The sequence below is a fragment of the Zonotrichia leucophrys genome, chromosome 4, assembly GCF_028769735.1.
Source record: "Zonotrichia leucophrys gambelii isolate GWCS_2022_RI chromosome 4, RI_Zleu_2.0, whole genome shotgun sequence".
Lineage (NCBI taxonomy): Eukaryota > Metazoa > Chordata > Aves > Passeriformes > Passerellidae > Zonotrichia > Zonotrichia leucophrys.
The window spans coordinates 21681145-21706550 of NC_088173.1; the positions used below are offsets into that span (position 1 = coordinate 21681145).

A 25406-nucleotide genomic window follows, 5' to 3' on the forward strand; every position below is an offset into this window, starting at 1 on the left:
GCTGGTTATTCCCAAGCTCAGAGAGCTGAATGTGAATGAAGGCACGAGAAAGAAATTTAGCAGGCCTTTTACAAAGTACTGATTATCACTTCTGATTTCCAACAAGTAGAAGCTAAATCTTATTTTGTTAGAACGGTCATGATAATTAATAACCAAGGCAGATTATTTTATCTGGTAAGTTTGTCTTAAACCTCTCATATCATATGCATGTGTGTTCTTTAACATATACATGCATTCACATACCTGGTACTTTTTCTTTGGTTGCTATTGAAGTCCCACCAATTTAAAGGGTAAAGCTAAAGACACTGGATTGGAGGCTAACAATATGGATGATGAAACAGCAGCTCCTTGTTGTAAAACAAAGGAAAAAATTGAGTGGTGTGGCAAATCTTGTTCGCAGAAACCCCGAATTTTATGAACCTCCTGTAGTGCAGGTGCAATGATCACCAATAAAAGGCATATACAGGTTGTGTAATAGTTTCCAAATGGAAAAAGATAAATTTGCTCATAGACTGGGTTGCCCTTTTAATTCCCAAGTGTGAACGTTAATAGGCTTCCTTATTAAAGAACCTCATTAAATTGAAAATCCCACTGAAAATTAACTGTGCCATGATAATGCTGAGAAGAGAAGCTCATACAAAACCAGAAAATATATTTTGGATATCCTATTAATCCAGTGAGATTAGCTGTTGAACATGTTGTCTTGGACCTCCAATGACCATAGTAATAGGTTCATTTTAATTTTAAGTTCATCATTCTACTAATGCAGTAGAAAATATAGTAGTAGAAAATGTAATGTAGTGAAAAAAAAAGCATCCTGATATAACTCCCTTATGCAGTACTGATTAACTGGACTGTTTTGCTATAAATTTTCCATGTCTATTGTGTTTCAGTGCTCATCATAATTTCTTGTAATTTCATTTTTAGAAGGTGGATGATATAGCAGAATATTTCATGATTATCAATGTGTATGAAAACAAGGTTGAAATATAGAATGAGTAAAACATGAGTAAAGCAAGAAAAAACATCCAACAACGGTTTTTTTGGAGTCAAACTAATATTTGAATCCGTTAAAGGCTGAAAACAAGCAATCTAATCACAGATACACCTTTATTGCTCTTTTTGCCTTTGATATTGCTTTATTATCCCCCTTCCCTGATTACTTAATGGCCTCAAAAGAAGGTCTTGAGTTCCACCAAGGCATGTGTCTTCCCTTTGTGGTCCAGACTCAGACATGATACTCCGTTCTGTAACCTATGACAACTCCTTTACATCACTGCAATTTCTTTCCTACTGAAAAGTGTGGAATTTGAAATTAGTAATAGTTGCCTCACACTTGTGTGTTTCCACAAAGAAATTGTGTCTGGTTGTGAGAAGAGTGTTTGGGATGTATAGGTTTGCATAAAAGCTTCATGTTTAGCATATATCTCTCCACACCCATGCAAATCCAGTCGTACTGCGGCCTGTTCTGCACATTAAAAAATCAATCTTGGTATATTTATGTTGTAGCTAATGTTAATTCTGTATCCAGTGCCCACTGTTGTGGCAGGAGGTGAGTTATGGCTGGAAGAGGCACAGCAGCTATATTTGTGGATATGGAACACCACTTGTTAGACAGGACAGTGTCCCACTCACCTGTAGCTGCAGACTTCCTGCCAAGCAGAGCAAAAAAGGAGTCAGTGGAACTTACTGTACTTCTAAATAAATATGACATATTTTTTTGCCCCATGGCAAGCCATGTATTTAAGGACTCAGGCAAAAAAATCTGCTAATCCATTCCTCTAGGACCAGGCTGTGTATCAGCACATGCTGACAGACAAATTGCTAGTGCCTGAATGAAAGAAGGGTGGGAAATAGCATGTCCTTTGACTGTTAAAGAAGAAAGCATGATTTGCTGCCAGGATCTTACCATATTGTTTTATATATAATCATTAATTCTTTACACTGGTCAGGATAAAGACGATGTGGTTTGAGTTGATTTGTGGGTACCCATAATTAACCAGAGTCTTTCTAATTTTATAAAATTTTCTACAGACATTATTTAGTACAATGAGGTCAATTATGTATTTATAATTAGGTATGTGACTAAGAGGGGACATGCTGGATTCAGATGTGAACCTTTCTTGAGGGAAATGAGTGGTTTCTAGCTCGCCACAAAAAGAACTCCATTTCCCTATCACTAAAATAATTATTAAAGAAGTCTTGCTGTGACTTCTATTATGTATTCTAATTTTTGTGAATGCATTAGAAATTGACAACAGTTAGTCCCGCACTAGAAATGGTCCCCATACTGAGTAACCATGCTGCTAGCTAAAATGGTTTAATCTTCTGCCAAAGATTTTTTTGTCTAACATTCTTACTGTTGCTTAGTTCATGAGTGGGATACAGAGGTCACTTACAGCTTTATGGTTGATAATATGCCCCTCTCTGGGACATAATTGACATCACTGCAGTTGCAAGCCAAGGAATAAAAAGCTTTTATCTGTTCTCAGTGATTATTTCATGAGCTTTTTTTCAATAAAATCTTTAAAAATTATACAAATAATAAAGGAAACCAGGAAGCTTGTGACAACAAATTTAAGTTCTAGTAAAAAAAAAAAAAATGTTCTGTATGGATAAATAAAGGGATAATAGGGCTAATTTTTTTGTTTGCTCAGATAATCAAAGCAGCATTTATTTAGAAGAGTCCTTTTCTAAACTCATTTGAACTTGTCAGGAGACTTACAAAGCTATTACTGTTGTGCATGTAATCCATGCACATTTAGCCTGTTAACACAGATGGGAGAATAAATATAAATGAGAAGGATTCACAGTTCCCTAGCACTGTGAGACATGGGCATACTGTACAGAATCCAGCAAAGGGCTGATGATTATAGGGCCTGTAGCATCTCTCCTGTGGGCAAAGGCTGAGGGAGCTGGTACTGGAAGAGAGAAGGCTCAATGTACCCCTCACTGGAAGATGCAAAGAGGATGGAGCAAGGGTCTTCTGTTAGACTCGCTTTCAGGACACAAGGAAAAATGGGCACAAAGAGAAAACACAGGAGGCTCCATCTGAACTTCAGGAAACACTGTTGTTTTTAGATTGTAAGCACTGGCACCAATTTCCCAGGGGGCTTGTGGAGTCTTCCTCCTTAGGGATATATCAAAATCGGTTTTGGTCAATTGGCTTTAAGTAGCCCTGCTTGAGAAGGACAGTTGGACCAGCTCATCTCCAAAGGTCTCTCCCAAGCTTAATTGATCTGTCATTAGACACACATTAAATGAAACTCAGAGGTGAAACTCAGCTGCCAGAGCCATTTGAGAAACTGTGGGTGGATAGAGTATGGGTACATGAAGATGGTATAGAATGTAATCTTACCCATAGAGAGTTACAGCTGAGCCAGTTACTAGAGATTAGGAGCAGGCCTGATGTTAACAGGCCACAGCTGTAGCCAATAAGAGGAGTGCTATTAAAGAGTGGGTTGGTTGATTGAGGGGAACTGGAATCATTGGGCTGCTGTGAGGACAAGGAACAGTCAGTGCCCAGCGGAGCTCCCTGCAGGAAACATCAAGGAGGTACAAAACTCTAGCAATGTGGAACCATTGCAATGTAATGACAATAGAACTCTTGCACTACAATGACAACAAGAAAACAGCCATTACTCCAATAGCATTCTTGGGGATCAGAGAGACATCACCGAAGTAATGATGTCTGGTCTGTTTTTGTCTTTTTTCAGGGACTTTGGTAACTGTTGTTTTTCATTGCTTTTACCATTAGGTGCCAATGACAGCTCAAAATAAATTCAGTTATCGTTTTATGCCACTGAATTTGAAAGCAGTATTTGGCCCACACAGATTTAAAATCAATTTTAAGCTGCATTATTTTATGTTACTAGGCATCACAATACAGAATATTCAACAGTAAACCCTCAGATGTTTTTGGAGTTTAAAACACTTAGTATAGTTGACTGGAAAAGAAGTTACATCTCTTGAATGGGAATAAATAGTTACTGAGATTTCTCATGTTGATTTCAACAGCACTACCCTAATACAAGTGAAGGAAGAGCTGTAACACAGATGAATGCATTTAATAGATTTTTCAAAGGCTTATACTGGTACGACAGCTTGTCTTTATTTAATTTTAACTCTCTAAATTTAAAGAGCAATTTAAACCAGAATGATAGAAGCTAGAGGGGAAAGACACCTATTACATCATGGAGTTAATCTCCTGCCACTGCACAAATGTTCTTTATTGTGTATTTTCAAGTATTTTGTCCAGAATTGTTTTTAAAGTCAAAAACAACAGGGCTTCTACTCCTTAGAAAGGATTAGGATTTTCTGGCCCTCAGGATATTTCTCAGACGTGGTCTTTATTTTCTTTTTCATACTTTAATTGATGTAGGTCTGATGTTTTGTGAAAACAGTAGGAAGTTTAATAAAGGACCTTTATTGCCTTTTTTTTTTTTTTTCTAACAGCCTACAAGGAAATGGGAACTACAGCTTTAGGAGTAATGCAGCTTTTTCTGATCCAGCAGGGCTGCAGTGAAAGTTCAGCCCCACCCTCTCAGACACTCAGCATAACCAGCTCTTTCTCATGCCCAGTACAAAGTTTTGCCTTCTGGTGCTTTTTATGGCTCTGCTGTTGCTTCTGAAAGCTCTTGTAGCTTATCTCTTTCTTTCACAGACAGAAATGTTCATTTTCTTTCTTGCTGTTTAGTAAGAATGTCAAACCTAATAGTGAAGATGTCTCTCCTATCTATTCCATAGACATCCCTGAGCTTTTTATTTCTTTGCCCCTTCTCACGCAAATAATTTTGTTCATGTACTGTCAGTTTTCTTTCCCCAAAGTCTTAGATATTTTCTGACTGCTAGTTATTGAATTTTTCTCTTTTTTTGCTGTTTCTCTGAGATGACATGTTCATTATCTGGCCATTATCTTTCAGGGTTTTTTTTTTCTGTTATTCCCTAGCTCCTTAATTCCCTATTTCAAACTACTCACCCACATCTCCTCCTGCTTGCCAAATTAGCTTCTTCTAGATTTTTTTCAGGAATAATTACTGTTGGAGATGCTGAGTAACCAGCATATTGTGTGGTGGACATACAGATATTAAGCCTGTTGCAGCTTTTTTTACTGCATAGTATATTCTTAAACAGTGATTAGGTCTGAGTTGGTCATAGATTTAAATCATCTGGCAAACAGGGGAGAAGTGGGTTCTAGACCCAACACAAAAGATTATGAACTAAAAATATAACAATATCCAGGGAACTAACTGATCTTCATAGATATTTAGTAGAGAAGCAGTGCCCTGCTGCTGAATTAGGGCTCATGTTGATACTGAAGCTTGCTGGACTGGCCATTAACATTGGAACAGCTTGAGGAGGAGGAGCTGCCTGAGCTCCTCTGGCTGCATGGCAGAGGCCACAGGGCCTTCACTGCCTTAGCAGCTGAAGAGCTCACATGGTGTTTGGGCAGGGTAATGAATGCTACCTGGGTCTTAAATGTTTAGGATGGGAATTGCTGGAACACTGTATTAGAAGGCATCCCTTTTAATGGGTGGTCTTTTCCATGAGAGCTTGGTGTTCTGCATTTTTATCTTTGGTGACTGGCTAATTTCTTCTTTATTTTTTTTAAATTGCTATAGAGTCTAGAAACCTGGCATTGGGTTTGGGGGACTGTGTTATGTACTGGAGAGCAAAGTCTAGAAATTAATGCTGCTGTGTCACATTTCTTACACTGATGCATACATTTCTGGGTCTATATTTAGTAACTACTAAGACTGCAATGATGCAAAAAAAAGCAGAGCAAAGGTGGTGGGATAAGTACTCTAATGAAGAGGGAGAAGGGGTCAAGAAAGTTACTGTGTGAATTAAGAACCCAAGACTTATGGTACGCAAAATGTGGAATATATTGATGGATGGAGATGTTCAAAACTTGATTGATTGTTTTGAAGAAGGCTTTTGTTGTTGAGTCTGAGAAAGTGGCTTTATTCTGAGAAGTTAAAAATATTTTGTATATCTTGCTCAGATGGAGTATTGATCCCTGACATTAATGCAGAGTGGCTTCTTCCAATTTGTCCTAAATTACTTTTTTCATCTTTACATCTCTCTCAAGCTCATATGCAAAAATAGTAATTTTTTTTACATCAATTCTTTTTTCTGTAGTTTCCAAAATTGTAAGAATATGATTATTATTTTAAAGAAAAAGGCTATTAAGTTGAAAATCAATTGTTATTGTTTAACACATCAAGAAAAACATTGTTTTCTTTCTGAAGTTAATCTAGTAGAGTACTTCTTTTTCTGTCATGAATCAAAACTACTACACTTTGCATTTGTTATTGTCAGGTGCAGCTTTTCAAATAAGGCATTGACATAATTGCTAAAATATTACTAGCTAAAGTAGAAAATTAATTACTTTACATGACATAAGAAATGTTCTAATCTGGTCTGAGAACATGAATAAGACAGACTGATGGAGACATGACTAGAAATGCAGGAAAGAACTGATTAAATCTGGAAGGACCCAGTTACTATACAGAACTCAGCTCTCAGTTTATCAAGGCCCTGAGTGCACCCACAGGCACTAATTGTCCTGACCAGCCATAGAGCAAAAATTTATCCTCTCCCTTTTGGTCCAGAAGCTTTTCTTAAGCTCAGGTTGTGTCCGTAGTTCCTGTCTGAACTATGAAACATGTATTCCTGCACCAAACTGATTTCCTCTGATCCTGATGTTTTTGTGGGATGTGCAATTTAACCTCTGCCCTGACTGTCACATCACATTTGCCTGATGATCACTGGGCAGAGCTTGTTACTGCCACCAATCCTGCTTGGTCCTGAGGAACTGCATTTGTGCTGAAGTCCCTACCCTTGTCTGTGCCAAGGTCTCCTGTAGCTCATCCTCCAGTGTGTGGGAGCCTTGGTCTTGATGCTCGTGACAGCCAGTTCCAGCTGATGGCTGGGGCAGTGCAGGGTGTGATCTGTCTCCGTCCTTGAAAGGGTGTGTGGGTGGTTTGTGCTCAGCTTGTTGCCTACAGAAAGATTTCAAGCTGCTCTGTACAAAGCCACTTTTCTACCCATGTGATTGTCATCCTGTAAAATAGTAAGGGTTTATATCATCACAGATGCAAGGCTTTTCATTTGCCTTTGTTGACTTCATAAGAGTCCTTTTTATATTCAGTCCACTTATTTTATCCATTTAGCATCTGTCCAGTGTGGACCTGTCCACCCAGCCTGATGTCATTTGCAAACATGATGCAGGACCCTTTTGTTATGCTAACCAGAATGTTAATGAAGGTTTTAAACAGTATCAACTCCAATATGAAAACTTGAGGAACATTGCTAGTTACTAGATATCAGAATTTATTTGCATCTGTAGTTTAAAAACCATGAGTCCAGCTTTGACCAACATTTGAATAATATCCAATTATATTATCCCATGAAGTATTTCTAAATATTAATTTTAATTTCTCATTTGGTATTTTAGGGATTTTTACAAATCCAAAACCTGTGGAGTAAATTCCCCTGCATATGGACAAAGGCAATGAATTCACAAATTATAGATACAGGGCTGGAAATCAGGCAGCTCTGAATATCCCTCTGCCAAACTGAGACAATACACATCTCTATTTTTGCCTTGTTTCTCATTGAATATATTGGAAATGCAGTGTACTTGGGAAGTAGACAGACATCCAGCAATTTTTCTCACATTGATAGCTTTGAAATGTCTTAGTCATACACACATAATGAGATATTTCAGCATTTCAAGCAAAGTATCCACTTTTGAAAGTAGCTCTTTAAAATGAAAAGTACAAATATTTTTGACCCATAAGAACAGAGAAACACATTTATTTTGCCAAGATACTTCATGTAGTTGCTTCAAATCCTTATTATTCTAAATTACATACTTTTCCAGCATGCCCAGAATTTCCAGAAGGTGTTGAACAGATGCCTCAGTAAGAGGCACAGAGGCGCTATGAACTACTACTCTCAACTGAAAGGGAATGCACTCTTGCCTCTTTGACAATCATTCCCTTTAAAAGCCTGTCATGTACTTCAAAGGAAGCCCAGGAAATATTATTACCCACTTGTGAGTTGCTGTATCTGTCTTTTATCAGTTATTTCTTACAACCAGCTCAGTAGAGATGGTATATGAGAGAGGGTACAAGAAAATTCTTTGTCTTTGCTTGCCTCCTTTGATAGCACAACCAGATCCCAACTCAGGTAGCCCAGACAAGTCAAGCAGGTTCCAACAGGTGGTTCCTAGAGGACCCTACATGAAAAGTAAACCGGAATTTCTGAAGATAGGCAGACAGACTCCAGGCAAAATTAGGGTTTAAAATAATGTTAAGTAACAGTATATGTTACTTAGGCATGAGAATAGTTGAGGCAGACTCTGCCCAAACTCATCCAAAGTGTACATTTGAAGACAATTTGCACCATTGAATCAAGATGACACATTTCTGTGAGCTTTTGAGTCCTTGTGGTTTTTGTTCATTACCCACTGGGGGTTGGAATTCTGCTTGAACCTCAGGTAGGCTCACACAAATACCTTTTTTGCCAGACATCTGATTTTTGTGATTTGGATCATTTCCATTTGCTGAACAGACTTTGTGATTGGCAGTCTAGCAAGTACTGCATTTTATTAAATGTATGGAATAACAAAAGATGTATGAATTTTTGTTCTGTAATTGACTCAGTGATGTGTTAAAGCAGTTGTTTGGAAGATTAAGGAGAACGGAAATTCTTCAAGGAATGAAAAAAAGTAAAGAAATGTGCATTTGAATAATATCAAAATTACTATTTGCCTCCTGTCAGTTTGCTTTTTTTAGTTAATTTTCTTCTGAAGTGCTTTGTGTTCAGTATAAACAAATGCAGAGGGGAAACAGAATGCTGCTATTTTTGTTGTGGTTGTCTGTTCTTGTATTTGTGCAGAACCAAGATGTGAAAAACTGTTGGTCTGCTAACTTTCAGAATTTTTTGCTGTTATTAAAAATAGCCTATATAATTTCAACAAAAGCATGTAACAGTTATCTTTGTTGCCATCATTTCTAGGAATGATTGGTGGATTAAGTGACTTGAAGCATGAGTGCATATCTAAGGGGTTAAAAATCAAATGCAAGTAAAATGTAACAGCCATGTTAACAATGGATTTGACTAACTAGAGAAAACACTGGGGTTACTGTTGGGGGAACTGTCCTTCAAGAAGCAGATGTGTACATTTATATATCTTCATTTTAGAACTAGTGAAGCTACATGATTGTTCCTTTTTGCATTTATTTGCTTCTACAGTGTAAATTGCTGGTTTAGTTCTCAGGTCACGGAGACATTTGTAGTTTCTGTTTATTGGTTTTGGGTTTTTCAGAATTCAAAGAGATTTTAAAGACTAGTTAAAACTAAATCCTTCGCAGTTTTATGAACCTGCACAAAGTCAAAAATAAGGTCCTGATTGAGATGATTCAGGAGTTTGGATTGAAACATTCATGTAAGTGCTTTTTTGGACATGGGCCAGGGCACTTGGTTGTTCTTTCACTCGTGACTCTCCAGTGAAGCAGTTCTCTCAGACTGTTGACACAAGTCCTTGCTCCAGTTTATTTTGGTAGCTTGGGCTGATACAAGACTGAAATTTGCATTTCAATTATCAGGAAGTCTGGGGAGAATTCAAAACAGAAGCAGGATTTGAACTTTGCTGTTTAGCTCACCTCACATCCCAAGAACTCCAGAGAACTCCTTGATGGACTGGTTCACCTTCCTGCCTACTGACACAATCCAAATTAACTGCAGAACAGCTCAGTGTCTCCTCATCTGAGAGAAAATGTAGCTTTTAGCTACATTTCAGTGGTTTTTATTTCATTCATCTATGATCATTTTTTATGGCCTTATGGCCTAACATAATCTGAGCATGAACTATCTTTCATTTAACTGGTTAAGAAACATGTAGAAGCCTGTCTGCTTCACTAAAATTAAAAACATGGTGAATTACTGTTCCTTAAAAAATTATTCTAAAAAAAATATTTAAAAATATATGATGTGTAACTGCAATTTTGTTGTTGAAGAATTGAATTTGAACAAAAAACAAAGGAGCTTGAGTTAAAGCTTTAAAACTTGAACTTTTGACATCTTAAAAAGCAACAGAGGAAATTCTCAAACACCAGTCAAAAATAACTCCCAGAGTTGTATTCCACTTCAAGTATGACTGAAAGATTTTAGAGAGATGAAAGCTGAGATTGTGTGCATGTATCTCTTACACAAAAAGATTTTTCTTCCTTTAAAACTTCTTCCTTTTATAAGTAACTGGTAAGATATTTTCCATTACTCTGCAAGAGCTGACAGATTTCTTTTCTACAAATCTACAAATATCTGCTTCCATCTGATTTTCCCTTCATCTTAGCTGTGCTACTTTTCCTGCAGTATTCTAAAGTTTGATTTATAAAATTTTAAGTCTACTGGAATTTTAATAATAACCTCATTGAAGTTCTCTACAATGTAGCAAAATTTATTTAATCGAAAATCCAGCTTTAAGAAGCAGAACAGTTTTCAATAATAGGCACTAAAGTGTACAAAATACTTATAAAGTAAAATGCATGAAAATGCAAATCACAACAATGGATTTTCTCTTCTAAGAAGCCCATTTGTGTATGTTTACTTTAATTGCTCTTATTAATCTTTCTTTCCTAGCAAAACTTTCTGCATGCCCAAAGAAAGAGAAAACCCCTTTGTTTTTCATTTTAAAAATATGCTTTCATCATTGCCATGATCTGCAGCATTTTACTGCAAAATTACTTGTTTCATGGTGGTGTTTTGTTTCAGCAAAGATATTGGAGCTCTGGCTTGTGAACATTGCAAAAACTTTTAAAATTATTTCAGAAATGAAAATTCTAAAAGAACCCCCTCATCTTTTTCATTTCCACAGTAGTCATTAAAGTAATCTATAAGGCTCATAGGTGAGATCAGTGTGCCAGTACATTCAAGTTAGCAGAAATGATTAATTGTTCATTCATTATTAAATAATTTGCAAGTTAGTATTGGTTAAGTGCAAATCCTTAACAAGAATTTTTCATGTTTAAAACTTTCTTCTTTTCCTATTCTGAATGATCTTTTTCTTGCTGATATGTAGCATAATTATTGTTGGAATTAATACAATTTTAACAGGATGTAATATTCCTAGACCATCTTGAAATAAATATGGATATGGTGGTCTGGATGTTATGAAATATTCAGCATGTGACAAGAAATACTTCAAAAAGTAGGTATGTTCTGGCACTCCAATAATTGGGTTCATTAATTGCTTTCAATAGGAATATGAAAGTTACTTTTCCTCTTTGCAACAAATGTCACTAGTGCTCATGGAAAAAAAAAAATAAAGGCAATTTTTAAAGGTAGCTTAAGAAAATCAATCTGCTCACACAGTTGAAATACTGAATACTGGCCTTCCCCCCCCTCCCCCACCATGATCTAGGTATTTATTACACATGCAGTTTTTACAGTTAATCTAACAATACCTGCAGTCCTCAGAGGTATAATACCAATGTTTTCCAAGAGAAATCCCACAACAATGCTTGTACTCCATTTATGTTAAACCCTTTTAAAAGGAAATTGAGGGCCTATTGTCAGTGAATTGGAAAAGGTGAAAAGGAAATGCTATCACTTTTTTTTTTCCTTGAAATGAAATGTCTTTACATAATCTGAGAGAATAACACCACTTGGTAATGAATCTCTGATAAATGCATCCTTTCTAGGTGTTTGTCTTTATTTTTCAGACAATTTACATCTGTTTCTCATTTGTTAAAGAAGGACACTACTAGAGATTAAAGTATCAAAAGCAGTGCTTTTAAATTTCAAGCTTAAAAACTGTTAACAAGCTACAAGTTAAATATGAGGACACACCAAAAAACTCAGAAGGAACATAGTGAGGGTGGTTAAAATCCCATAAAAGAAACAAGCAAACAACCAAAAACTCCCAAACTCTGCTATTCGTTACAATGAGCTTCTGTAGCAGAAAGTATTTCAGTTACCCTTATGAGAGGAGCAAATGAGATCCCAGAACTCACTGATCTTCAGTAAATAATTTAGTTGAATTACCAGTTAAAAGTAAAATTTATAATTACTTAATGGATCATAATTTTACAAGGAGGTTGACCTTCATAAGGGGAAAACATGAGCCTCTAATTTTATATAGCATAATTCCTTAAAGATGTCAATGCAATTGTGAGTGTAATAGACAGATACACATGTTCATCTCAATTAAAAAAAAACTTTTTGTAGTCTTTCAAAAGAAGCCATAAAAAATTATCAGTCTTAAGGGGAGAACCAATGTTGTCTCACAGGTCAAAAGTCAGATGAGACCTGGAAAACAAAGAACCTGAATAATTCCTCTGTTTTGGAAAGTGTAAAATGTAGTGATATGTTTGAGTATTGAAAGGTTTAAATGACTGTTTTCAATAATGATCTGGAAAAGACATTAAATGAGCTAATTCTTGATTATTTATGAACTAAAAAAAATAATTTGAGAAGTAGCAGGAGGATTTAGCAGAATGAAGTCATCGGTGTGATCATGGGTACAATGTAAATCTGGTTGTGGCAAAAAAATGCTGGCAATGGTACTGGCAGTTTTCTAAATGTTCTTGAGTATCATTGGATCTATCATTAGGATTGCTTATCAAAGAAAAGAAGATTCTGACAGATATTTCTGTGATAGCTCAGCTCCCTTCCTTCTCCCCAAAGAACAAAAGGAAGTAGAAATACAGGGAGAGGAAGAGAAGGAGGTAGAATAAGAAGGAGATGATGATGAAGAAGAAGAAATTAGAGATCGCTGTGACAGGAACATTTGGGAAATGGGCCTAAATTAGTATATGATAACACAGAACAGATATTTGATTAGTTCTGATGGGAATGGTCCTTGCTGATTGTAACCATCAAGGCAGTCAGATTTCAGAGCTTTGTCTCAGATGATCAGAAGCCAAATCAGGCATCTGATTTTTCTCCCCAGACATCTGACATCTAGCCATTTGCAAGACAGCTGAGTTTCACAGCAGATCGCAACTCTTGGCCTGTGTCCCCGGGCTAGGTGTTTTCAGGGATATTACTTTGTCAGGGCAGTTCTTTTATGCTGTTTCTCAACTGTTATTTTCCCTTGGTGAACTTCTGCTTCTTTAACCAGCGCCAGTGCTGCCCCAGCTCTCAAGGCCGGCCTTCTTCAATGACCCACAACAGACTGTTGGTGTTGACTCCATTTCCAAGCTGTGCCCATGTTGTCAAAGCCCCTGCTGCTATCCTGCAGTTAAAGTGTGCATCACAACAGGAGACACCCGTATCAGGTTTGGGCTCACACAGCCAGGTCTCCTAACAAGCTGATGAGAAACTGCATGTCAGCGTTGGCACCTTGCCCTGTGAGCTGCCAACATGCCAGGGACCTCTTAGTGACAGTTTCTGTAATGTTTTTAAATACACACACAGAAGCATAAAAAGGTTTTGCTATGTCCGTGTGCATATGTTTGGATTCTGAAATCGGTGTTGTCAAAGCCTGCAGAGTGTGCTTCTACTTCTATGGGAAAATAAGGTTTCTGTGTTAGCTACACAGAATACAGATTTGCTACAAATGTGTTACTTTAATGGTGAATGTATACCCTGGGAGGATAATAGGTCTGTATTTGAGGCCCTGTTTTAAGAAGCAAGTGTGTTTTTTTCATGACAAGGCCATTGCAACAAGCATAATCATTATTCTGATGTTACCAACTGATTAAACTACAGTGAAGGCTTACTTTGGTATGTGTGATGATATTGGGTAGAAAGGGACAGGAACTAAAAATACGGTGAGAAATGGAACTTTCAGAAAATTATTAACTTTCCTCCAAATTGCTGCTGAAAAGTGCAGTATATTGAACTACACTGATAACTTATTTGAAGTGATGTGTCCATTGTTTCCCTATAGTGGTCCAGTTCACAGGCATGGTTAGCAACATCATCTCATACAGCGCTGTTAACAGCTTCCTCTTTTTTATGTTGACATATTCATTTCCTGCCTAAACCAATTCAGGTAACAGGGTGTAAGTCTCTGTTGAATAATAAAGCTATATTCATAAGTAGTAATGCTGTCAACAACATAAGAATGACATTATAATTCATTTTTCTCTAAAAATTTGAAGTTTCTGCTGTCACAAATGCATAAGTATCTATGCTGTAATCAGGGGACGCTTGGTGAATTGTATGCTAGCTGAATGCTAGTCTTTCCCTGTAGAATTTTAAGGTAAATCATTTTCCCTGGTAGGGCAAATAGAGAAATCTGTAAAACTGATAGGAGAACAATGCATGGATAAACATTTCAATTAATGTGATTTTGTACAGTGTCACAGCAACAATCTCAAGCAGAACATCCATAGGAAAAAAAAAAGTTTGGAAAAGTTGCAGAAGCTCCTATTAAGCTCATAAAAGTGATTTTCAGTGCTGATTGAAGCAATACATTAACTAAAATAGAGCTACTATTTAATGTTAGGCAAGCTAAAGGGAAGAATTACTAGATCTATATGTTGCATGACATGATGTGATAAAATCCTTTGATGTATTAGCGGACTCCAGGAGCTAAATCTAAAAAGATAACTAACTATAATAAATCTGCAATGGTAAAATTCTGCATTTACATAGTGCTGGATTCTAACACACTTGCATTCACTTCTTTTTTATCAATTTTTAGTTAAAAATGGTTGTTACTCAAAAAAAAAAGGATTTTAATTTGTTTGAACCAGACGGTACAAAGAATGACGTAGAATATTGTATAATAGATAGGAAAGGGCTGGCTTGAGAAAGAGTTCTAATCATGTTCATATGGGAGTAAATTTTATGCTTGAAATCCAAATTATTTTTTCCTAATTTTTTCAATAATTTCTACTCTCTATGTCTTTGAATCCATATGTATATGTGTATGATAATAATAGAGAAGTTATACAAATTTATGTTTCCAAGTATAATGTCGAAATTCCTACCATCAAACATTTCTAGAACAGTCCTGTCTGTTTTCAGCTGAAGGAGATTTTGGTATTTTGTCTAACTGAAAGGAGGAGGATGTGGGGTTTTTTTACTTGTGCAATTAAAGTTTAGTTTCTATTGAAGTGCAACTTTGAACTGTTGTTACAAGAGGGGCCATAGCACCCTTATTGCTCATGCTAAACTCAGCCTTTTCAAAGCAGAGAAAGATTTAAGGGTTACCCAAATGCTTGAAATTGTTAGAGCAAGGAGAGTACAGATTTTCTCAATTGAACTTTTTCTTTTATTAAATCCAGACACTTTTGATCACTTTTACTATTCATCCACAAAATAAGGAGAGCCAGTTTTTTTGGCTCTGCCTCAGTGTCTGCCCTTTCGTCCAATACAAATGACTGTGGGAAGGCTTGATGGTGACAGAGCTATTTCACCCATCTTTCCACTTCTGAGCTATTCCTAAAAGAGGACGAACTTTTAGAGGTGTACTGGCTGTTTTAAGGATAATTTATAGAGAAGAAATTTCTGTCACTTTATCCTCCCTCTGAGAAGGATAAAAAGGAAGAATAAAACCTGCTGAGAAACACTTCTTTTCTTTTAAGGAAATCAGCAACTCCATTTGTACTATTTCTTCCAATAACAATTGTAGCAAACAAGCATAAAATCATAGAATGGTTTGGGTCGGGAGGGAGTTGCATTTGGGGGTTTATTCCTCATTTGCTGCTATTTAAAAAAAAAAAAAAAAATTCCCTCTGCTTCCCAAAAGCCATTTCCTTTACAAAGCATCAGTTTTCCTTACTGAAGCTGAAAATAAAGCATCAGGCAGAACAAAAGAGGACATCAACAGTAAAATCTGGCTTTAAGTCTCTTCTTCAGTATCTCTGTAATAGAGAATTACTGCTGCAGTGAACCCCTTATCTGAATGTGAATAGCTTTATTGTCAGCTCTATATCTACTTTATGTACTAAATGACAGCTTTTCCAGTGTTCTCCTTTTTCTCCCCTCATTGCCCATTAAAGGCATTTGTACTGATATGTTAAACTAATATTCTATTCAGATTTTGCTAGTTATGATGCAGCAATTAAACAAGAAATTCTTCCCAGTTTTTCCCCACAGACTTTTCTTAGCTTCTGTCGTACATGATAAATAGGAAATATTTTAGTAGATGGCTGTTCTTCCACCTCAAATTATCATTAATTCACTGAGATAACAAAAGACAAATTAAACTGCAGTAAGAGTCTATTTAAGCAAATATTTTGATAATGCTGGCACAAGTCACAATTGTGTTACTGTACAAAGCCCCAAAAGCTGAACTTGGTCTACCATGTACATGGTAGATAGAATGAGGAAAAAAAAAAACGTTGAAAGTGGTTTCAAAAATATTCTCTATATAAGAATTTTTGTGGCTCTTCTAAATTTCAATAAACAAGGAAATTATGCGATAGATGATTTGCAACTGCTAAACCAAACAGTGGTGTATTTCTGTAGTCCTGTAAAATTGTGCCAGGTCTAGTGTCCTATGATATATGTAGCCCACGTATTCACATGCTGAGTACACGCTGTGCTTCCACATACAGTTTCAATTAACTATTTCCTGGGCATTTTCTTCACATTAGTTCATTTCAGCCTTCTATAAGATTTCTTTCTTTGCTAGTTTTACCTACTTTTTCAGTGGAGTAGTTTCTATTTTACTTCCATAGCTGCCTTTGTAGGAACTTCAGAGCTGACTTGTTTGATACTACTTTAAACATTTTGCATAACTTATCGGTGATATTGGCCCCAGCTCTTCTGCAGCACTTGCAGCTGTGGAAGAAGGAGTTAAATCTTTTCAGTGGAGGTTTTGTCTTTACAGAAGATCTCTTCTGGATGGTTATAAAGGTTGTTGTAGACCAACATCTCCCATGAGTAAGCTGCTGTGGGAGGAGCATCTCCCATGAGCATGTGCTGAGAATCAGTCATGGAGTTCCCACTTATACTAATGGGATTTTTTTTTGCTATACTTGCTCCTGAGACCATAATCCTTAAAATCTATTCATTTCTAGGAGAAAAAGAAGCACTTGTAGATACAATAAACATCCCAAAGCACATCTTAGAAAATTGCATTATGTATCATGTAGCAGTCTGAAAACTACAGCACACTTCATTCGTACCACAGGCTGCTACAACCATTTCTACTACAAAGAATTTTTGCAGACATAGTAAATTCTAAGGAACTTTTCAAAAAGTAACAGTTGAAAGATTCGCTGTGATTATGTTGCATGGACTACATCAAAATTTGCTGTGCATTGGTTACTCCGTCCCATGAAGGAGCCTTTTCAAGACTTGACTCCCTTCCCTATGGAACCAGTCTGTTGGGTTTGTATTGTGGGAATGCAGCTCATGGAACACTTCAGGTGTAGTAATCTACTCTGAAATGAGTCTTCACAGTCTCACTGTGCTCTAGTTTCCCTCTATAAACAGCATCTGAGAGTTTTGTCCTTTTCTTTGAGGGCAAAACTCAAGATTTCTGTTCATTTTGTTAATCTTGTGTTGATCTTCACAGGGATTAAATTTGATGTATTTTACCATGTATCTGCATGTGATCCCTTTTTAAACAAGGAAGCAACCATGCATTTGCATTAAAGTGACTCATTAGGAGTAGTCTCTAATTGCATCTGTTTGAACATTTAGTACAGATCTTGTTTCTACAGAAGTATTGTTATGGTCAATTCAGTGGAAGAAGAATTTGTGATGATTTAGTCAATGCAATAGCCAACTACCATGTTCTGTTGTGAGACATGCTTTCAAACTATTTATAAAAGCAGCAGTAATTATGTCCGTAACTCAGTGAAGAAATAAAAACCATGTTGCTTGCCTCCTTCAGCAGAACCATTTAATTCAGAGAAACCATGTAGCTGTTTCACCCCACTTTGGGACACCTCTTTATAACAGATTGCACCTGTATAGCCATAAAAGGTTATGATTATCTCTACCTTATTCATCTCTGTAGATTACCTTTTAAAAAGATTAAAGACTAATGCCTTCGTCTTATTCAAGCCTGGGGAGACAGCATTGGTACTCTTGTCACAGATGACGAAGAATAGAAGTACAAAAGAAAGGTAATCCCCTGAATAAACTACATTTGCCCTGGAATTACTGTTTTAATAGCTTGGCATTTTCAATCAATCATGAACAAAGAATTTAGCTACTACTCTATTTCTTTCTGATGCTCACTGCAATTACATGTAGAGTTAACTACTCTTGCTCATATTAGTATTTGCTCAGTGGTCTTGTTTATATGGACCAGGGTTTCAAATGGTTTTGCCTTTTTGAGTGTTATTTTATAACTTTTCATGGCTTGTACCTGTTTTTTTTAATTCAGTACAAGACACTGAATGCTGACAGCATGAGCAATGAATGATGCTGTCAATTGATTCAAAGGTGAAGTTGCCTGGCAGCAGCTATGATGGCATAAATGAGGAAAATATAACATTGCCTTATTACCTCAAATTTATCTATTTATTTATTTAACTTTTCAATGTGTTTGAGGTGCTATAATTTATGTAGCAGTACTTTGGTGTCTTTTATGAGGGCCAGTCTTAATTCATTACTAAGTCTATTTTAGAGCAAGGCTCTATTCTGCTGATTTGCTAAATTAAAAGTAATTTTTTCTTCATATTCAGGGAATTTTTTTTAAGAACAAATTTCATAAATTTCCAGAATAGAATATGTTTAAACAATTAAAATCTGACAGAGTAAATTAAAATATAACTAAGTCATTTTGCGAAAATTCATATGAAATACATTCATTTTCTCTTCCTCAACCAAATATGGCTACTAAAAATATATTTATTATGTATGGCTCATGAAATAGTTTTTTAAAGATATGAAAAAATTAATTTTTTTCTACAAGGCTTAAACGTACAGAAAATAGTGTAAAAGGACAGTATCAATGTGAAAAACTAGGAGTTTTGAGAAAACCAGTTCAAATGTAAAATTTCAAATATCACTTCACATTTCTAAATTCAGTAATTTTTATGGACTAATGTGTTAGCTGCAGATTTTCTCTTAGTGTGCTTGCAGTGAGACTTTCTGGTTACTGTTTTCATTTTCTGAGTTAATGCCATAGGTGCTCAAGTTTCCAGTGCCATGTAAAATGTTGTATAACACAGTAGGGGATGAAAGTTTGTTCAACTGTAGGAGTGCCCATCAAGTTAATTACAGATTTGCATTAGTAGGAGGAAGGGGCTTATCTGAGAGCAGAACATTGCTAAACTCCTCTAAAATAGTGAGGCATATTCAGAGTCATGCAAAGTCAGTTAAAGCACTCAAATGCAATGATGACTTCAGCCAATATTTGGGTTTCACACCTGCATGACTTAAGACAGTATTATTATTTTTAACACCATAAAGAAACTTCCAAGAACTTGAAGAGTTCTAAAAGATAATACCCATTGATGTAACTCCCAAATTATCTTAAATCACAGCAGTATTCAATCTTAGTATTTGTCATTCTTCTTGCCAGACTTGTGTTATATGCACATGCTTGTGTGCTTTTTGTCTTATAAATATTAATATATATATATACTACCACATAAAACATTAAAAAATTCTATTAGTACTTCGGCTACCATTCTTGTGTAGGCAAAATATAAGGAAGTGATAAACAGTATATTTTACTGGGATGATTTTGACATTTCAACATAAATGAAAATGATCAATTTATGGCCAAAGCATTTCTAAAATAATTCTTTAACTTAATCAGAAAACAATGAATCATGTGTCACAATTACAAAATTAAACTGAGTGCAGCATGACATTTCTCCAGTTACTTTGAAGCAAAACTGGAATGATGTCAAAAGTCAGTCCTTCAGTATTTGTAAATGATGGCTATTCTGTCACAGGCATCTCACTGTGCATTTTCCCATCAGCATAAAGAAGGCTAGCAAGGATTCAATGGCTTTTTATCATTATTGACAAGGGCTGGATACCTAAGTGGTTCAGTGAAGCTGGGGACCATTTTCAGAATACATGGGTGCCAGGCCTGGATGATGAAAGCTCTTCCTGTCCTGGAGCTGCCCTTTTCTCCGGGGCACATGAAACAAAGAAAGCAGTTTGTGTAACAAGACCCCAATCAGTCACCATTCTTGTTTGTATTTCTCCTGTACTGGATAAAATTAATTGGCCCTTTTTATGGTTTTTCTCCCTTCAAGCACTTAAAACACCACAATTATAATAATGTTTTATGTTACTATAATGGCTGTGCAGAATATATTTGTCCAATTCTGTGTTTCTCAAACACAATTAGCACTTCTATTTAGTATTAAATATTCATAAATTTGACCTTAGGGAACTAGTGACTATTAACTGAGAGAGAGATTGATAACAGCCCTCAATTTAGAGAGCTGATGGTTATTTTCCTCTTTTGCAAGAGCGGTAAAGGTACATCCAGAGGCTGCAATGTCAGGAAGAGATGCAATTTGCATAATTATTTTTTTTTCCTTATATCATAATTTTATTTTGCTCAAGTACTTCTTTCATGAAAGAGAAAAGGAAACTACATTCTACAAATGTTTCTAATATGTAATCTTTCATAAGAGTAATCCATTTTTGTGTGGTTGGAGAGCCTAAGAAGTTTTGTCTGTTGTTTGCCAGAACACTCCTTGCCAGTTGATTAATGTTGAAATATCTACTGTTCCAATGTTAATTTCACAGGCACGAAATTTAGTTTTTACATGATAAAATGCAATAAGTAGCAAGAAACATAGAGAACACAGTGATCTTGACAAAATCCTGGAAAAGTGTGTGAGACTTCATTTCCTTTTGCATAGTGAAGTCAGATTGTAAGTCAAGGAACATTTAAGGGTTAGAAAATGTCTTCCACTCTTTCACATTACAATGCTCTTACTGAGACTGCTTTCCATGTGCTGAAAAGTTGTATGAGACATTTCCTCTCTCACTATATGACTATATTGAGCTAATAATGTGGACTCGGAGCAGAGTGGGTTAGAGGGCTATGAAGAGCAGGTTTGGATTTTCTGAGCTAGAAGTTTCAGCTGAAAAAAGTCTTCTATGTTTTTTTTTTAATCTTGGGTGAGTGGGTGGATTGGTTGGTGGGTTGAGATTTTTTTTTTTTGTTAGGTTTGTTTTTGTGACATTTGAAGCAACTAATTTATTGAGTAGCAACCTTCAAAATGGTGTTGGGACATAAACTGTGTTCACATCTCAGCAGCAAAGGAAACCAATCTGTAGTTTTAGACTCAACAGAAATTGTCCTAATTTTCTGGAAATGTATTGGTGGACAAATGTTAGAATTAGTTTAGCATTTTTCAAAATGACATACAGAATTCCTCTCAAATATTATCATTCCAGTGTTAAACTTCTGATAATGAAGATATTCTGTTAGGGTGTCAGCGTTAGAGGGCAAGGCAAAAATATCATTGGTTCCAAAACTATTTTTGAACCATTTGGAGATGGAGTTATTTGTAAGAGTTATACCTGTATAGGAGGAGATGGGAACTCTGAATATCCTGCCAAAAAGCTCTGTAGGCCAAGCAGTAGCGAAACTAAATATCTAACCATTTAAATAATAACAGATTTATGTGATTATTCTGTCTTCAGGGTTGTGCAAGGATGTAAAAGTAATCATGGAATAAAGAGATTTTATTTGAGACAGGTGCAATGGAAGATTACAAGATGATATTGCTAATTTTGATATATTTATTCTATTAGCTATTTTAATTAGATATTTATACTTTTAAGCAGATGAAAACTCAGAAAATTTTTGATCTAACATGCCTTCCTGAAACTGGCATGTTTATGAAAATAATAGTAATAATAGTAGTAATAATAATAATAATAATAGTTATTGTTATTATTATTTACCAGAAAAGAGATACATAAAAAGTACAAGGAAGTTCCTTGAGATATAGGTATTTTACCTAGTTGACTAAAACTTGCTGGAATGTCTTAGAATTCAGGAACTTCATCATTAATTGACTCTAGGCATGAGCAGCTAATTAATAGTGTACTAAAAGAAGTGCAAAATCTCTTCATTGTAAGTGGGTCCTCTACGTAACCAGTGACACAAACAAGCTTTTCTGGAGTCCTGACTGCTATAACTGTACCAGGAGAAAAGTCAAAAGAGAAAACAAGTGTATGATTTTGTCTCCTTTTATTACAGCTGAAAACAGAATCAATGTGCCAATGAAATAATGCTGGAGATAACAAACAAGGACTCATTTCACAGACAGTGCTCTTTTGAAAAAACTCATTTTCTGTTATCTCTTAGTTTGCTTAACTGGTTTTATCTATCAAAGCTATTTTATTTGAAGGTGAATCAAAATCCTAATTACTACAAGGTACAGACAAAGGACAGCTATTTAATTGGGTTAAGGGTACTGAGCTCATTTTCTTTTTTTTCCCCTTAATTATGGGAAGTTAATGTATATGCATTATCTGAGATTTGAAAAGGACTTAGAATCTTTATATCACTTCAGATACTGTAGGAACAAGTGCTCTATTTATTTTAAACTGATGGCAAGCCCGTTCCTTTCAATAAATAAAGAAGCAGGGGAAAGAGATTATTGGCAAAGAAAACAGCTGTATCATCAGTATACCAACAGAGTTCTTTGCTTTTTAATAAGCTATATTTATGTCTGCACCCTAATTCCTACCTCACCATCACTCAAATCCAGTTAAAATATATATTTTTTATCATGTCAGATTTTCCACATGGACCATGTGAGAAAACAGAGCAAAACAGAAATTCTTGTACCAATGTTTTCATATTAATATTATTATGTACACTAATAGATAACGTGTTCTGAGGATGTTTTTCTAGCCTTAAACCTTTTATACCAAATATATGTGGGTTTAGTTTTTATTTATTATATTACTGAACAGATTTTTAAATTAAGGGAAAAAGACCCTGATTATTTCCCCTTTTCTTTTTCCAGTCTTTTTTTTTGTAATTTTTTAACTAACTATGCAGTATTATTAATTTATAGAAAGAGGGAGCAATATAGTTGAGAGGAAATGACAGAAGGATCTCCTTTTCTGATGTTTCTTGGAACCATAAGAGAAAGCCTGTGAAACTGATAAATCCCTAGGGAACAGTTGTGTTACACACATATGTGTTCATATGCTTACGTGCATATATATGCATGCACATGGATAAACACGAACACCCCTCTGTATTCCCTGTGTGCTATGAATGGCATGGCTATTAGAGGGTTGTGCTCTACAGATACAAGCGCAAACACAAAGGATGCTCTATTATTTGCATAGCAGTCAGTTTGCTTGGGAAATGTCTTATGCAGAAAATTATAGTAGAAGAAAATGTCACTTTTACATAGCAACTTTTCAAATTGTAATCAACCAAGAGCATGTTTCATTACCTATTTACAGCATATAAGTGTAATCTGTAGAAGTTAAAGCTGATGAGTTAATTTCTCAGTCTGGACACAGACATTAAATTGGAGCTCAGCAAGGTACATCCTGACACTGGTGTCAGAACTAAGTGTATAGTTCTGAATTCCTTCAGGCATCTAAAGAACTCTTACTTTTTCTTCTCAAAAATTTGGAAGATGCTGCTGCTACCTTTACAAGGTGCATATTTGACACCTTAGAAAACAAGACTGTAGTATGGTCTACAACATTATTATTATTGTTTAGTATTTAGATCCTGCTGTTACACATGGATGTTCTCGATATGCATCATTTCAGAGGAAGCTGCTTTTCAGTTATTTTGGCAGTTGTTTCACTAATTCTGCTGTCTTAGTATATGTTCCTACAATATTTTGAAGTCGTAAATTATTATTTCTGTTTCAGGAGGTAAATAGATCTTTGATTTAATTCCTTACATTACATTATTTTTTCTTAGTCAAGCAGCAGCAAAGGTTTAAGACTTGATTCTTGATATCTTTAATAATTCTCTCTAGAAGCTGAGCATTATATTGTGATTTAGGTTACTTTGATAAATAGATGATATTACAATCAACTGCACTGCTTTGGAAGGCTTTTATGTGAATGAATGGCAGTAGGATGTCATTTTGCTCTTGACACCTTAGATATAAGTGTGAGCTAATAGTGTAGGAGTAGGATCTGTAAGCCTGTGAAAAAATTTTAATTGTGCTTCTGACATTGACATCCCTTTGCCTCGAGAAAGCCATTAGCCCATCTCAGAATTCCCTATTATGAAATAGTGAAGATATTTAACCTCATGTAAGTGTCTTTTACATAACATCATTAACAGTTGATGTTACAGGATATGTCATGACATTGTTCTTTAGTTCATGAAGTTTGCATAATATTGCATTTATTTCTTTTGGGTTTTGAAAGTACTGAGGTGGATTAAGGTTTCCCCTTGGCATTTAATCCTTTTTTGGTATCAGTGCTATTCAATTGGTGAGACCTCTATATTGAAATATATGCTTATTTCAATAAGTATTTTAAAAAGTTTATCTTTCTTTTGATGATACCAATATAGCAGCAAAACATTACATCTCAAGGGTGCTCAAAAGAAGCAGCAGCTGCAGGGACCACTTGCAATTCATGTGAATGCCTTGGCTTTACACAGGCCCCAGTACTGTCTGGGTATGTGGGACATAAAAGACAGAGACAGCATGAGAGCTGTGCTCAGGGCAGAGAGTTAAGTGGGACAGTAGCAGGACAGGCACCAGCTTAATACATTCTCTGAGGCAGTAAGAAACTTCCAGAAGCACTTTTCCTCTCCCTACTTTGGCTTTGTGAAGTGTGAAACATGAAGTGTGCCTTCAGTAACTGATGTGACTCCTTATGTCAGCGTGCTAGCTTGGTCCTACTCAAGCAATCAAATAATTTACTGCAGGCAGCTCCTGGGGAACTGCTAGGGCCAAATATTCACTCCAGGTTGTTGTGGGACACTGAATTCAGGCATTTTGATGTATTGGTTCCAAAGGAATGCATGGAAACCATGCTGTGCAGGTAAACCTGTGGATTTAAATGATACAGGAGTCTGAGTTTATCCAACAAATGTGTTGTGTGTTTTCAACACAACTAGCATGGACAGACTGTTTCAATGTTCTCAGCTGTGTAAATATTGCTGAAGGCTTCTCAGTGATTGTGCCCAGTTCCCAGACACTGATGCCTTCAGCAATGGGCTGCGCTGTTTATAGCCTTGGAGGGAGCCCTGCAGGAGCAATCTGAATAATGAGACAGGGCTTCCTTGGTGATGGAAGAGCCTTTATAGATGTGACAGTAGTATTCCATAAGGACCAAACTATCAAATTGGAATTGGTCATTCCTTGGTATGTTAATGTATCTCTGTAGGTACCTATATGGGTGCACAGCTTCACATGCCCACACCCTTGATGACTATTTTACTCCAAATAATTGCACTGTAATTGCTGTAGAGATATTTTACTGTAGATAATTGCTTCAACAACTCTATCTAGTAGTTTACCTATCTTTATTCCTCATCCTTCACCTGACTTGGCTCC

At 36.0% G+C, this 25406-nt stretch overlaps 1 long non-coding RNA gene across 1 annotated transcript in view; it reads left to right on the forward strand.

Annotated features, from left to right (window-relative positions):
- Positions 1–3503: 3503 nt before the first annotated feature.
- The window catches only part of LOC135447315 (uncharacterized), a 50479-nt gene continuing 28576 nt past the window's right edge, over positions 3504–25406 (forward strand). Inside the window, exon 1 of the long non-coding RNA XR_010440065.1 lies at positions 3504–3555. This is a non-coding gene — a long non-coding RNA (uncharacterized LOC135447315). The remainder of the gene's footprint in view (positions 3556–25406) is intronic.